Genomic DNA, 14,408 nt, shown 5'->3' on the forward strand with positions numbered 1-14,408 from the left:
CAATTGTTTCATTGTCTGGGCCGGGAGATGGATCCAGAAACCTCTGGATTGTAAGACCAGTTTACAAATCATCACTCCACTGCGGCAGCATCTCTGAGCTGTCTGTAATTGGATTTAATTCATCACACGTAGTTAAGTTTTATTCACGAGGGCCTTCATTGTGTTGACATGAAGAAAATTAGGGATGTACACCTGTTATCCTGTTTATGGTTTGGATAGAATTTTCTGGAAGAACAAAATACAATTTTATCCAAGTACACTTTCCAAACAACCTTTAAATCGCATACATTGTGCCGATCCAAACAAAACGTTCAATGGACCATATAGCTGTGATGCAGTCATTTTTAGTCTGTTGATGGTCGGCGATGCGGCCATCGACTCATCTCGACGAGCTGCACACGATGCACTACTACGGTGCGTACCGCGAGCGTTCAGGGTTTCAGCGCAATCGTCCTCGCTGCGTTTCGGACATCGTGGAGTAGCACTGATTTCGGATTGATTGGTACCCCAGTCGCAGAGTTAAGTACACCCCTGGAAAAAAGTGTCCCAGAAATAAAATATTCAATTGCTTCGGCCATTTTGTAATATTTGGTACCCCGGGGAACCGCCAAAAGGATCAAATGGAAACCCAGTAACGTACACCCCCCCTTTCATCATTACAGGTCTGTGCTTTCTGGTTGGTTGTTAATGCAATGCTACATTTATGGTAATCTGGTCTGGTGCCATTGTGGTTAGAGCGACTGGACAAATGTGAGCATTGCGAGTTCGAATCCTGGTCAGGGGTAAAATCAGCCTATGAAGAAACTGTCCTATGCATAGAATTTGTACTTTCTAATTGTCACATTCCACGCTTCTGTACCATTCCTGTTCGGTTGTAATGTGCACTGATGCCTACTTTATTGAGGGTGATATTGGCACATGAAATGCATGTGTGTATATATGTTGAACTTCTTTCACACCGTACGGAGCCAACTGTGTTAATCGGAGGTGCAGGGAGGGGGAAGGACAAAAAACAAACACAAAAAGCAATTCTAAAGAAATTCGTGTTCCATCTATATTTAAAAGTGCATAACTTCCTAATGGTTCGGGGCTGTCAACAGAGATGGGTGCCACCCATTGCTTGTTTCAGCAGGGAGAACACTTCGACTTGACCTTTTAATATTGCGATGTTTACTGCCCGAGTGGGTGGCAACGCATCGCTTAGCTGTAGCAGATTGTTCAGGGCTTCTCAGTTTGAATCCTACTTCACATTGTTTATGGACACAAAGAAAAGACTGGATTAACTGTTGGACCAAGTGCTCTTTAAGGACTATCTATGAAGGCCAGCTTGAGTGGTGTGGCCTACAGCACTATTCCAGGCTGCTTTTGGCGCATGAGTACAATACTAATGTAAATGAACTGTATACGAGACCCAACTTATTTTAGGACGATTTATTTTAGGGGAGCCACAGTGCCAAGATGTTCACTCTCTCCTCTGGTAGACAGGAGGTCGTGGGTTCGATCCCAAACCTAATGCCTGTACATTTGGAGTTTGCACGTTCTCCCCGTCGTCACGTGGATTTTTCTCCGGGTCCTCCGGTTTTTCCCTCCACATGTCGAAACGTGGGTTTAGAGTATTTGGCTGCTGTGAATTTACACATGTTAAGCCACTTCGTTGAGATAGCATTTATGGTCAATTCACTTCTGAATATAGTGAAATAGCTCAGTGGGCATTACCTGGTAAAATAAAAATAGTTTAAATGGTTTAAACTATAGGTGTTCTTTCTCAGATTCTGACACCAGTTAGTATGGCACGCACACACGTGTGCATGGGCATAAACGACTTCCAGATGCGTGCATGAAACATCGCCTCTACTTTTGGTTGTTCACCACATCGGTCTTCGCCCCCACAACCACGCACGACAGCTGCTCAAAGGAGAACTCTCCACAGCGCGACTCAAGACCCCCTTTCCAAACCAAGGGCCAGGACCATCACTGCCAGGCGTCGATTCTCTGTGGCAGCCCCCCCCATTTGGAACACTGCACCTCCGATTAGCATGGTTGGCTATGTATGGTGCGAAAGAAGTTCAACATACATATGTCCCCTTTCACATTTACAGCATTCAATCTTCACCGACTTTTAAGAGATGCCTAGAGGCCCCACATGTTTTTAAAAGGCCCCACCTTTTCCGCCTAGCTTTTGAGTGACACTAAGCTTGGCTCTATACCTCAAAAGTCAAGATTATATACATATGAACTAATGTGCGCGTTTGTGGTCACACACCACACATGCAATCAGTGGACAGCTTTTTATATAATTACATATTGTTAGATAATTTCATCTTTCCCTGGTGCACCGTGTTATAGCCTAAGAAAAGGCGATCTAAAATAATTAAAGTTTATGCTGTAAACAAAGTTGGTTAATGCAGCAATCTCATTACGCGATACATTCAAAACAATATTCCGATTTATTTTAGAAGTACTTTCTTCACATTAATGTATATTGGACTGCTTAAAGATATACTGTATTGGATTGTAGGAGTGGTGACAACTGTGGTTAGTGCACTGCATTATGAATCTGGCGACCCTTAATTCGATTCCCGGCAACGGCGAACATCCATGGAGAATGACCTCTGACTTGGGTCCTGGCCCTAAACCCCTTGAACCATCCCCGCACTGACCAGCATGGCGAAGTATGGCCTAACAACCTCCACGACCAATTAGGTACAGCATAGGGAGGCCTTCATCCAGCGGTTGATTGAGAAACGTCCGTAAACTATAATAATTGAGCTTTGGAAAAGAACTACGCTGTACATGCAGGGTGATTGTAGACTTTGTTTCATGATCTAGAGCACTGGACGTGAATTGGATATTTCTATTCTATTAATTAACCGAAGATGTTGACACTCATTATCTTCCTTTAAATTGTCTTTATAAACAGTATACATATACAAATCATTCAAGTAATCAACCTGCACATGCTAGATAAGAGCAATTTGATTACACACTGAAAACTGAGCAATGATAGGGGATTGCCAATAGTTGCCTTTGAAATTCGGATTACAGTCATTGGTTACTTTTAACATTTTACTTCCTTACACCGACTGCAGTTAGGTTGGCATGAGCACTTTTACATAACTTGAAGGTATTGCGCTGGCTTACACTGCTAATCAAATTGTTGCAGAATTCATCACAGGCAGCCTGTGCTGTCACTGGGAGGGAGCACTTAATATGAAACACACACTTTGAAAATGGAACGCTCAGCAGATCATTGCAGAGAGCCACCCCTCGTTGCATAATGAACACCGCGGCTGCGATGGCGTGCCAATCGGGATGGAGATGAAAATAATTATTACAGCAGCTCATTGCCAAATCCCGTCTTCCTTCATTAAGTGCCGTCACTGCACCTCACCTCAACTGTCAAACTCTACGTACATACTTTAATCTGCAATAGTTAGTATAGGCAGAGAACTCCGTTTACTTCGGAATTAAATTCGTTTGGGTCGTCTGACAGAGGAAATTTAAGTTTAGTGAATTTTACCGCACAAACAAAGGTAATACGCGTTCCAACCCGTATATTATTTACAATCCTCATATTTTATATTATTGTGATTTCCAATTTAAATAATTTCGTTCACATTTGCATCAGATAAAACTTGCTGTCGCTAATTGTCAAAAGACACTTCATCAGGACACAAGTGAGTGAAGCAATCCAGCGGGCGGTGATAAAAAAAAAATCACCATAAATAACCTGGCAACTGCCCAGTCAAAGATATGCCTTATTAACAATGCTTATTTCATAACCATCAAAAAAAGAACTAAAAGTAAATTTCCAGGTCTGTTCCTTATGAATGCAAGCTGCATATATTGGCTTTAGTGGGGTTCAACATGGAATAAATAGATGTTACATTCTCCTTGATGCCAATAATGCAACACATGTGGGATATAGTCAATGAGGTAAAAGTGTCTCTGCTTCCAAAAAAGTATCAGAGAATGAAATTCTCCATGGAAGCTCTTGAACCAGTGGTGGAAATTCAAACATTCTTTCCACATGGAAGAGGCACCCCATTTGACTTCCCATAAATGAAATGCTCATTTGCACAATGAAGTCGAAGTAAAATCAGCTTCCAAATGACCAATGAGGTGGAAGTCACTGGTGGCTAGAAGCCAGTGATGGACATTCCACATTGACGACGAGGCCAGACTCTCTAGAGGACAACTGCTGAAACTCCAAGAGTGGCAATCGTTATTTTTTTTCTGAAAAAAATGGATTGTTAAATGAAATTGCGACACTAAATATTGGGATTTGTGCAGACTTACCCATTCTTTCAAAGACTTATGATGGATATGGACTTCCTGCAAACTCATAAATCAAAGCCAGGTGTGGTTGCACACCCGTAATCCAGACTTTCGGGGGCAAGAAGGTCGGTGGATCTTAAAAAAATATCAAGTTCGAAAAACCCAGTATTTCATAGATGACCAGGAGATGATAGTGTTAAGTTTTATACTCCTAATATGAATGGGTTTTGTCCGGGTGCTCCGGTTTCCTCCACTATGCCCAAGATTAGTTAATGATTTCAATTGGCTAAGCATCTCAATGCAGTACCCTCCTGAAAAAAAGTCTCAAGACTTAATGAGGCTTTCCTGGATATGACGGACCTAGGCTGAAATTGAGTGCTCTCGAATGAGAATTCGTTTCTGAAATAGCGTACACACATGCATAAGGATCAGGTGGCAACCATGACTTCGGTGGCCTTACTCATTAAGCATCCATCTCCGCTTCCTTAACCCCTTAATCAGACATAAGGGCAAGGTAGGTGGAGCCGCATGAAGCTTCTCTTTGCAATTCAACACCAGCTGCTAATATAATGCCCTCCCAAATGCAGATCAATATCTGCCCAAAATCAATTAACGGTCTTTTGGGTGTACGGCCTTTGTCATGTTCTCAGACGCGTCATTCAATCACTAAAATCAAGGATGGGCACTATACGATGGCACTGTAAATGCCTGGAACATGGTTCATATATTTATAAAGGTATCCAAAAAAGGGTGGGGCTTTGCAGAGCAGTTTCTTCCACAAAATATTGGTAGCCGAGAGCTTAAGACCACAGCGCTACCCGGCAGAATGTAAAACAACAACAACGCTGTGTGGGAAACGAAAGTGCATAATTTTGAAAAATATTTTAACAATTACCAAGCTGTTCTCTAATGCCACCGGACCACACCCACGCAAGGAATTACGTGATAAATAAATAATGGGCGCCCGCACGGATTTGTTCAGGCCAACATTTTTCAACGATTTGCCAACCGAAATGTTGGACGTTCCTACCAAACACGCACATTCTTCGAGACATCCATGCTTAAAAGGCATCAAAACAGATGCATATGAAAGAGCGCCTTTGTTTTATACGATAATCTCCTGCTTTGGTTTACTGGGCCTACAGGCGCACATGTGCACACACAGACACTTGCACGCACTCACGCACATCCTGCGTTGCCCAAATAGTAGACTACCGAGGCAAGTGGCTGTCAGTGAGCACCTATTGAGACCATTAAGCATCCATGATGGGGTGGTGAAAACCAAGCACACCTGGCCTCCTTGTTCTCCATACCGGTGATTTTCGCATGCAGCATCAGTTACTCTGTTAAGGCCGAGTCAACATAGAAAAGGTACAGAACAGGTAGAAATGCCTTTTGTCGTGATTAGGAATTGAACTTGGGTATTGTGTGGAACATTGACAGCAGCGCCAGTAGACTTCATTCACCACGAAGTGGAGGTGACTTTATTGCAATATCTGTGCCAGGCTAGGTGCACTTTCAGGTTATATGGAAAGGAGACGAAGACCGGCCTGCAGGATATCACAGGACATTCACAGGACATTCACAGGTGTAAAGAATTAGAACCCGGGGGTTGGGCAGGTGGAGAGGGAGGCAAAGCACAAAGATGCCCCACGTAGCCTTCACAGGTAATTGAGGAAAGTGCTGTAAGACACGGCCATAAAAAAGGCTGTCTCTGGTGTAGGTCAATCAGTTTCAAAGACTACATATATTATCAGCGCAAGTACGTTTGCATGTATTGCCACAAGTACGTGTGGTTAACGCAGACTTCATGCCTTGCGATAGGTATCTAGTTGATGTTTGAACATCTTGACACCTGTTTTATTGTCAGAAAGGGTAAAGCCTATTCTTATTTTTTCTTATCATTTTTGACACTGGCAAAAAAGTCCCATAGATATAACAATTTTCAAATTCTGAAAATGAAAATAATACATTAAACCTGAACCAACCAGTATATCCCTCTCGAAGTAGAGTAACGGTCATCTGATTTCACGTTGTAAATGAGGTAATAATGCAGAATCTAATTATAGTAGCACATTACTGCCCAACGCTAAAACACTTGTCTGGGTGTATGGATTGGCAATGCTTGTTAGTGCGTGTGATACTGCCGCTGCAGTGTGCAAGGGGTTATCAGTTTGAACCCACCTCGCATTAACGCTGCAAAATTATCATAAAGCAAATCGTCCCCGACACTAGAATCTGCACGGTCACATTAGGGTTGCCTAAATCATTGTATTGCATTGCCATTAACCGACTGGCAAAAGAAAAAACGGCCACCGGTTTGCTGCACGCATAAAAATGTCTAGAAACGAATGAGTTTTAATCTTTTTTTTCCACTTAGAAACAAAAGGGAGCACAGTGGAGTTGCAATCCAGGCGGTGGCCAATCGATTCCATCTCTCGAGATGCCAACAATGGGATTAAGTTGCTTAAATCTCCACCCCTCCCCACCTCTGTCCACCCAGCAGTATAAATAAGTTCACCACAGTCGATTGGCTGTCCGCGTGTGGTGGGGTGAAGTGTCAAACCAAATACCCTCTAGAGCTCCGTCTAGTGGAGGTCCTTCTGCTCGTGGTATGAGTAACCCCTAGTTTGAATGGAAGTTTGCTTTCAAATTACTCTCAAAGAGCTTGTCGAATGATTCTAAGGAGTGGGTCACGTAGTTCCAAATTTATAAATTTGATAAGTGCTCACGACTCTACGATACAAAATCCTTGAAGCCAAATCTCCCGAGCAAATGATGATGACACGTAGGCTTTCACGACCAATATTATTCATATTAAAGATTTTTGGGCGAGATCGCGCAAGTATAAATGTGTCGTAACCCTCCACCACCCGACAAAGCCAGTAAGGTTTGTCAGTCACGTAAACAATGCGCCAATTAGTTACTACTTCAGCCCACCCATGTGTTGGAGAGTAAATCCACAACGTTAACAATTTGAGTAGAACGAATCTTGACATAAAGCTTTCGTGACGGCTGAGAATTCATATTCTTGGGTCTTTCGGTAAAGTCACGTAGATTTCGATTTAAAGCTTTCGTGACTGCAGGGATTCATCTTCTTGGTTCTTTCGGTAAAGTCACGTAGAAGGGAAGTAATAAAATAATAAAAATAAAACATAATAAAACAATTCTCACGACGTTTCGGCTACACCGCAAGCAGCCATCTTCAGGTGAAGAATGAGACACTGCCAAGCTAGGAGCTTATATATAAGCCGAGTTGGAGGTGGAAGAAGAAGAGAGCCTTAACAAAAGAATGCGCATATCAAGAGGAATTTAGCATATTCATGGGAAATGCGTAGATTGGTTCCAAGAAAATAACTAAAATTACAAAAAACTACGACGTTTCAATCGCAACACAAGCACTCGTCATCAGGACTAGGAAGTTTCGGGGGTAATTTCATCAACCAGCATCATCTGGCGATTTGCCAGAATAGTGAAGCAATCCACCTGCTTCAGGTCTTAAATAGAGCAGCAGCAGAACGACGTCATCACCAAACCCATCAGGTGCAAAGATAAGAGCAGGAGCAGGGGGGGGTATTGTGATTATATAATAGATTATTAATCAGTTCATTAGCATGTGTTTCCTCTATAAGGAATTGTAGTGGTAAGATGTATTTACTACTATGAGCCAAGAATGTCTGTGTGTCCCGCGCGTGACGGCACTCCATGGCGGCCAGCCCCCCTCATTAATAATCATGAAAAGGTGACGTCTTCCAAATGGACACCCCCCCCTCCATTCATACTAATAAGCGGCTGACGTCACTCCACATGGGGGGGGGGCGAGGCGCCTCCTCCCCTCTCCTCAGCGTCAACTCACAACCCTCACTACAAAGGCAGAACCTTCACGTCACGAGATCTCCGTAACGCTGTTGAGACATCGAAGTAAAAAGGACGTCATGATGAACAAGGGATTATAACCTTCAAATGAAATAGGTCTGTGTCACCGCGGCCTTTCAAATTGCACACGAATTGATGCAATGAATATCACGTTGCGGTCTGCTTTTCGCTTGTAAGTTTCAGATTTACTGAAATACACAAGGCCTTTGATGGGCAAAAGGCTAGTTACTTTATAATACGCTTTCAGGCCGCACCAGGCCTGTAGCTGTCAGAGTGATTTGTATTTCTCTCAATTTCAATGGATTCTCGATTTAGTCTGGGCAAGTATTAATTGTTTGGCGCGTTGTTTACGTGACACACCTTCGTGGCTGTGTCGAGTGGTGGAGGGCTACGACACATTCATATTTACACAATATAACCCAAAAACCTTTATTATGAAAAAATTATGATGAATTTTCACGTGATTAAGTGAAGGGTATTGAACAGAACTTATTCACAAGTCTCAAATTCCACATTTTTTGTGCTGTTGATAAAATGTCGCTTGCTGTTGGGATGTGACAGTCTCCAGAGGCTTAGCCCACATATGCGGAATAGCTTTTAAAAAACGAGTTCGCTAGGATGTGAGCAAGTATGGATTTGCGTTTATCGTTGGGGCAGATTTTGCTTTACTCCCATTCAGCGCTTACAGTAATGCAAATTTGCATTAAACCAATTAAAATCCGCCATGCATTAAAAAGCAGACCATTTTGTTGGGGAAGGCTCACTCAATATCATTTCTCCGACGGAGCCATTTCAAATGTGCGAGCAGCCACTCTCCCCCCGCCTGGACCTGGTTCGGCTGGAGCAGGGCACGTTAATAAGCGCGCCACGCTCTTCGTTTCACGTTCTTCCTCTCACAAAATCAAAATGGATTCTGTGAGAGCAGCAGCAGCAGTAAAGAAACACAATAAAAACTAGGCGTGTGTGGTGGTGGTTCATGGGGAACGGTGGCGCAGCAGTTAGCGCAATTCACTACGAACCTGGCCACCAGTTCGATTCCCGCACACGGCCAACACCAGTAACGAATATTTGAACTGGTCCTGGGCCTCCCCTAGGTAGACTCAGCCTCAAATGAGTACCTGGTACGGTGTGTAAACATCACCACTGCGGAGACAAAGGCGGCCAGGCGTGGTGTTGGCCACCCACTCCCTCGTAATACCGTGCCAACCTTCATAGGTGCTCAATAACAGCTTTTGCCCCTACAGTCTGTTACGGCTATAGGGGCGATCTTTGTATTTGTCCATGGGGAGCAATTGCGTAGTACGCTGTGCAGCATGCTGCGCTACGAACCTGGCGACCCGAGTTAAATGCCCGCTCACGATGTACCTGGTGTGTTGTATAAACATCGCCACTGGGGAGGCAAAGGCTGCCGGGCGTGGTGCTGGCCACCCACCCCTCTGAGTGCCTCACCTTCATAAGTGCTCGCTTCCAGTACTTGAGGCTATACAGGGGATCTTTGTCTTTGTGGTAATTCATGAGGCTCATGATGGCCATGTTGGGGGGGGGGCACTAAACGAGCACAACTGACATCATGGACACAGATCTCACCCTATTACTGCCTTGTAGCACTGCGACCGATCACTACCAAAAAATAAAACTATGAGATTGGTGTTACAATTTATTTCGTGAAGCCCATACGTGAGATCTTGAAATGTCAAAAATGTATTAGATTACTTGCATGTGGCTTATTAATCTTCCCAGAGAATTAAGAAGTGATATCTAGTGATGAGCAAGAGATGCCTATGAAGTTCCTCCAGAATAAATCTGTGGTGCCATCTTTCACAGCCGTTCAATGACACAATATGATATTCTGTTGAACGAAGGTGTTCATCAAGCACATCTTTACTTCTTGACTCAAGAGAAAAACTGGGATATTATTGGCGATCACATTAAAATTATATTACCATGTAAAAACATGTTTTGGCTTTCAAGCAGCCGGTGTTTGGCCCAACATATACAGTAATTTAAAATCATGTTTGGCAAGATGTCTACACTGGAAAACATTGTTTACCTTCTGTTAAATAAGAACAGAACTTATCAGTGGAACAAGCAAACACTAGTTGAATAATTGTACCAGTACAGCTGCCTGAGCAGTTGTATTTGTATGCAGGGTGGGGTGTGAATTGCTCAAAAATGCCCGTCAAAATGCAGTGCAGAAAATACATTGTATATAATGAATAATATAGAAATGTGGCATAGTGCTATACATTTAAGTATTGTATTGTACATTAAGGACATTTTGCTGTGTGTTCTGTTTTTAAACCCATTGCTCAAATAATAAATGGGGTAGTCCTCTGCACTGGCAGTCTTGAGCCAATGGTGTAAATCTCACATTGTCATGAAAGGCAAAATGCATTAAAATGACCGCAGTGATGTGGCGTAGATAAAAATTACTGATTACATTAATGATTGCATTTTATTGGGAGGAGGGGGTTAAGGCCTTGGGCACCACTGGCCCAACCCGAAAACGACTCCAAACTCTACACCTTAACACATAACCAATGACTTCCTTAACTCAACACGAATAACCGAAAGAGCGGAGTTCCTTTCTATTTAAATGAACCGAAACACAAAGGAAGGGCTGCGAGTAATCTGGTATAGAAGGTCTGCAACAGTTGTGGCAGGCAAGTTACAGAAGTAATTTATTTGTTTCATGCCTACTGATCGGAGGAGAGTTCCCTTTGGACAAGAAGATATTTGGACCAAATAATACGTTTTTGTTTTGTCTATAAAACCCCGTCATTGCGAAATATTATTATAAACACCTCCAGATGTTTTTACTTGTGTTGGTAAGTTGCTTATTTTTCACGTGTAAATTATACTCATTTTAAATCTATTTCTAGGTCGGTGTTTTTTAAATGTAATCCTACAAGTTCTTTCTTGCGCTTGGGTGATCGTAACCTTGCAAGGTGCTTTGAGATGGCAACTACCATAAGGCCACGATGTAATATAAAGTAGCATTGAATTAATATTTGTATCCATTTACAAAAAACACAATTCTCGATACTGTCCACACACTGTGCACACACGCAAATACAGAGAACTCCTCTTATCTACGGTGATATGGAGGCCCAATTGCGCGAATTCTGTTATTTGCGGGGGTATCCACGATTTTACGCCTCTTATCCGCAGGATAACCCCGCGAAAAATAACATGAATTTGCCACGTTACTCTCATCCGCAAAAAAAATTGTGGACAATAGGAATGATGATGTAACATCCATACCCGCGGATGACTCCACGGACAATAGGATGAATTTTCCACGTGATTCCTCTTGTCTGTGAAATAATTATGAGTATTAGGAAGCACCTTCTCTATGTATTATGGGTAATACTTGAGATAAATAGGGACGTTGATTATAGGGATTTTTGCAGACCCGACAGCAGTTACGAATAATAGGAGTTGCAGACAAGAGGAGTTCATTATAGATGCACTATACTGTATACATAAACCTTTACTCGATCAGCAAATCATACGACGTGATATATTTACGTGGGGCATAACATCAAGTAATAAAGTGCATACATTATACAATGATTCTGCACAATAAAAAAAATTACCATATTTTTCTCTGGGAAAAAATAACCGAATTTAGAAATGATGTAAGGACCGACGAGTGGATTACCAGCACTTTCCACTACAAGGCATCAAATTGCAGTCAAGCATGTTTGTTTTTTCTGCCCCTGAAAATCTGACGCATGAATCATTTCCTGGCTCACAACTGAAAATAAATAATTTGGAAAGTAGAGAAAATGCACAAGGTTCCTAAGTGTACCTCAAAAACAATACCCGTGTGGTATTCGTTTCCTTGGCAGCTGGATACGGCACAGAGTTCGGTTTATTTTCCATTATTCGCAAAAAAACTCACACGCCATGACGGATGTATAGAGGTATGTAGTGCGTATGTAGTATGTAGTGTATATGTAGGGGTCGAGTGGTGGTGTAGCGGTTCCATTCCCGCTCATGGCCAACACCAATGAAGATTATCTGAACCGGTGTGTAAACATCAGCACTGATGACACAAAGGCGGTCGGGGTATGTGGTTGTTGGCCACGCCACCCCCTTGTTTGCCGTTTCGGCCCCCTTCATAGGTGCTCGCTAACAGCACTTGCCCCAACAGTCTGTTACAGGCCATAGGGAGATCTTTGTATGTAGCCAACGCTTTATTATATACCTGAACATATCCACTGTATGTAAAACCAGCAGAGGCAAGAATATCTCGTTAGCGAGAGAGACCTGAGATGTTAAACCATCGCGCAGAAGTAAATGCAGTCAGTGCAACAACACACAGTACACAAATATAGTGCAGCACACACAACTTAATGTTTTATTCATCTGAATATAATATTCTGCGGTACGGTAATTGCGCTATATCATTAGCCATGATCAATCCACTGCTGGATGAAGGTCTCCCAAGCTACTGCCACCTCTCACCATCCTGCAAAGTAATACTGGAAACCACTTAGCACCTGAACACGAACCCATGTCATTCTTGAATCTCCTCCAGTGCTCGTCCTCTCGGATGCATTCTAATTGCACAGACTGTACTGTAAGTAGTACGGTATATTACATCAGACAGGGCACTGCGGTTAAAAGCAACCCAGTCACAATCGAAAGGTTGCGAATTAAACACCTTATCCCTGATCAGCCCAGCCCATCATCCCTCCAAGGATGGTAAAATGAACACCGCTTTTGTGGGAGGTCAATAGTGGTTGTTCTAAGGAAAGGCGGACCTTTGCCATGGGAATGTGGAATTTCCACAACTGGCTTATGACCACCAATGGAGATGAGTAATGCTAAATTGCTCATACTAGCATACAAATATAATTTGAATTAGATTTTACGTGAAAATACTACTTTACTATGGAGAGACTGGCTCCTGCAAATTCTACCACGACCCTATCAGAGGATGAGCATCGAATTCTAGTTGGAACAAAAGTCGAGTTATTTTCTTTCATGATTAAGTACAGCTCTGCTGTTTTAAAAAATATATATACCTTTCATTTTTGAAAAGGTTTCACACTGATAATTTAAATATAGTTGCTGTTTAGTGACGCTCAATATTAAAATAGTTTGTTTTTAATCTACAGTACACGCAGTACATTTTCTCACAACGGTACAAATGCAACGAGAAACTAAAAAGAAAGCCCTTGTGCATAAATCACTTTTTTTGTAAATCGGTAAACAATGTCAAATGAATGCAATACAGTACAGTATTAGCTAAAACCAAAAATAGACAATGCACAACAAAGAACAATACACATTCTAGAGTAAATACACAAACACACTATATACGTGGATACACGGTGAGCGAGTGAACATCCCAAGGCTATGCAAATCCACTGTCATCATCCACAGCGGACATCACAAGCCGGCGTGCGTGCAATAAATACATCATCACACCGCGGGGGCTCCACGATTCATTCGGAAAACACAACCAACAGCATCCTAATCTCTACGCGTTAGCATCACGAAACCCGCGTCGACTGCATGCGAACAGCTGGGGCATTGTCCAAGGGGTGTGTGACTGTGTGTGTGTGGTTTGTTAGTGTTTGCTGCGCTGTGGATGGAGAATGCGTGCTGGGTGCTGCGTGCAGGAGAGAAGCGCACGGGCAGCAACGTACCGATAGGGATGTCAGCCAGTGCTGATGTCGGGCGGGTCCAAGCTCTGAGCTCAGGGGTTTAATAAAGCCGCGTGGACCATGTGACTTAGCCCAGCCCCACAGAACAACGCACAGCACACAAAGATACGCGCACACGTCATCATCATCCTCCTCCTCCCTCCGCCAGGCTGCACGCACCCAATGCAATCCCGCAAAACCTCCCACCCATTACCACCAAACCTCCCCTCCACCTCGTAGATCGTGCCAAAGCACAATCGCTGCTCCGCTCGGAACTCATCTCCTGCATTCTAGATTTGAAGCTTTCGTGACTGCAAGGATTCATACTCTTAGGTTTTTTTGGGGTAAAGTCACGTAGGTAAATATCTCTCTTTCATCTCCTGCACTTTCGATCTCTCAGGCACCCCCTCCCCCACTCCTCCGGCAGTATTCCATACAAATGCAAGGCCACCTCCTCCCTCTCCATCGCCTTTTAACAGCCTCACGGGATGAGCATTAGAGTGCTATCTTCTTGGTTCTTTAGGTAAAGTCACGTAGAAGGGAAATAATAAAAAATAAACAATAAAATTATCACGACGTTTCGATTGCAACACA

General features: G+C 43.0%; 1 protein-coding gene across 1 annotated transcript in view; it reads right to left on the reverse strand.

Annotated features, from left to right (window-relative positions):
- The window catches only part of LOC144721227 (contactin-2-like), a 120,131-nt gene extending 106,220 nt beyond the window's left edge, over positions 1–13,911 (reverse strand). The window contains exon 1 of the mRNA XM_078598673.1: positions 13,818–13,911. The gene's annotated coding sequence lies outside the window, so the exon portion shown is untranslated. The remainder of the gene's footprint in view (positions 1–13,817) is intronic.
- Between the last annotated feature and the right edge of the window lie 497 nt (positions 13,912–14,408).

Source organism: Lampetra planeri, chromosome 11 (assembly GCF_965212315.1).
Source record: "Lampetra planeri chromosome 11, kcLamPlan1.2.h2, whole genome shotgun sequence".
Taxonomy (NCBI): Eukaryota; Metazoa; Chordata; class Hyperoartia; order Petromyzontiformes; family Petromyzontidae; genus Lampetra; species Lampetra planeri.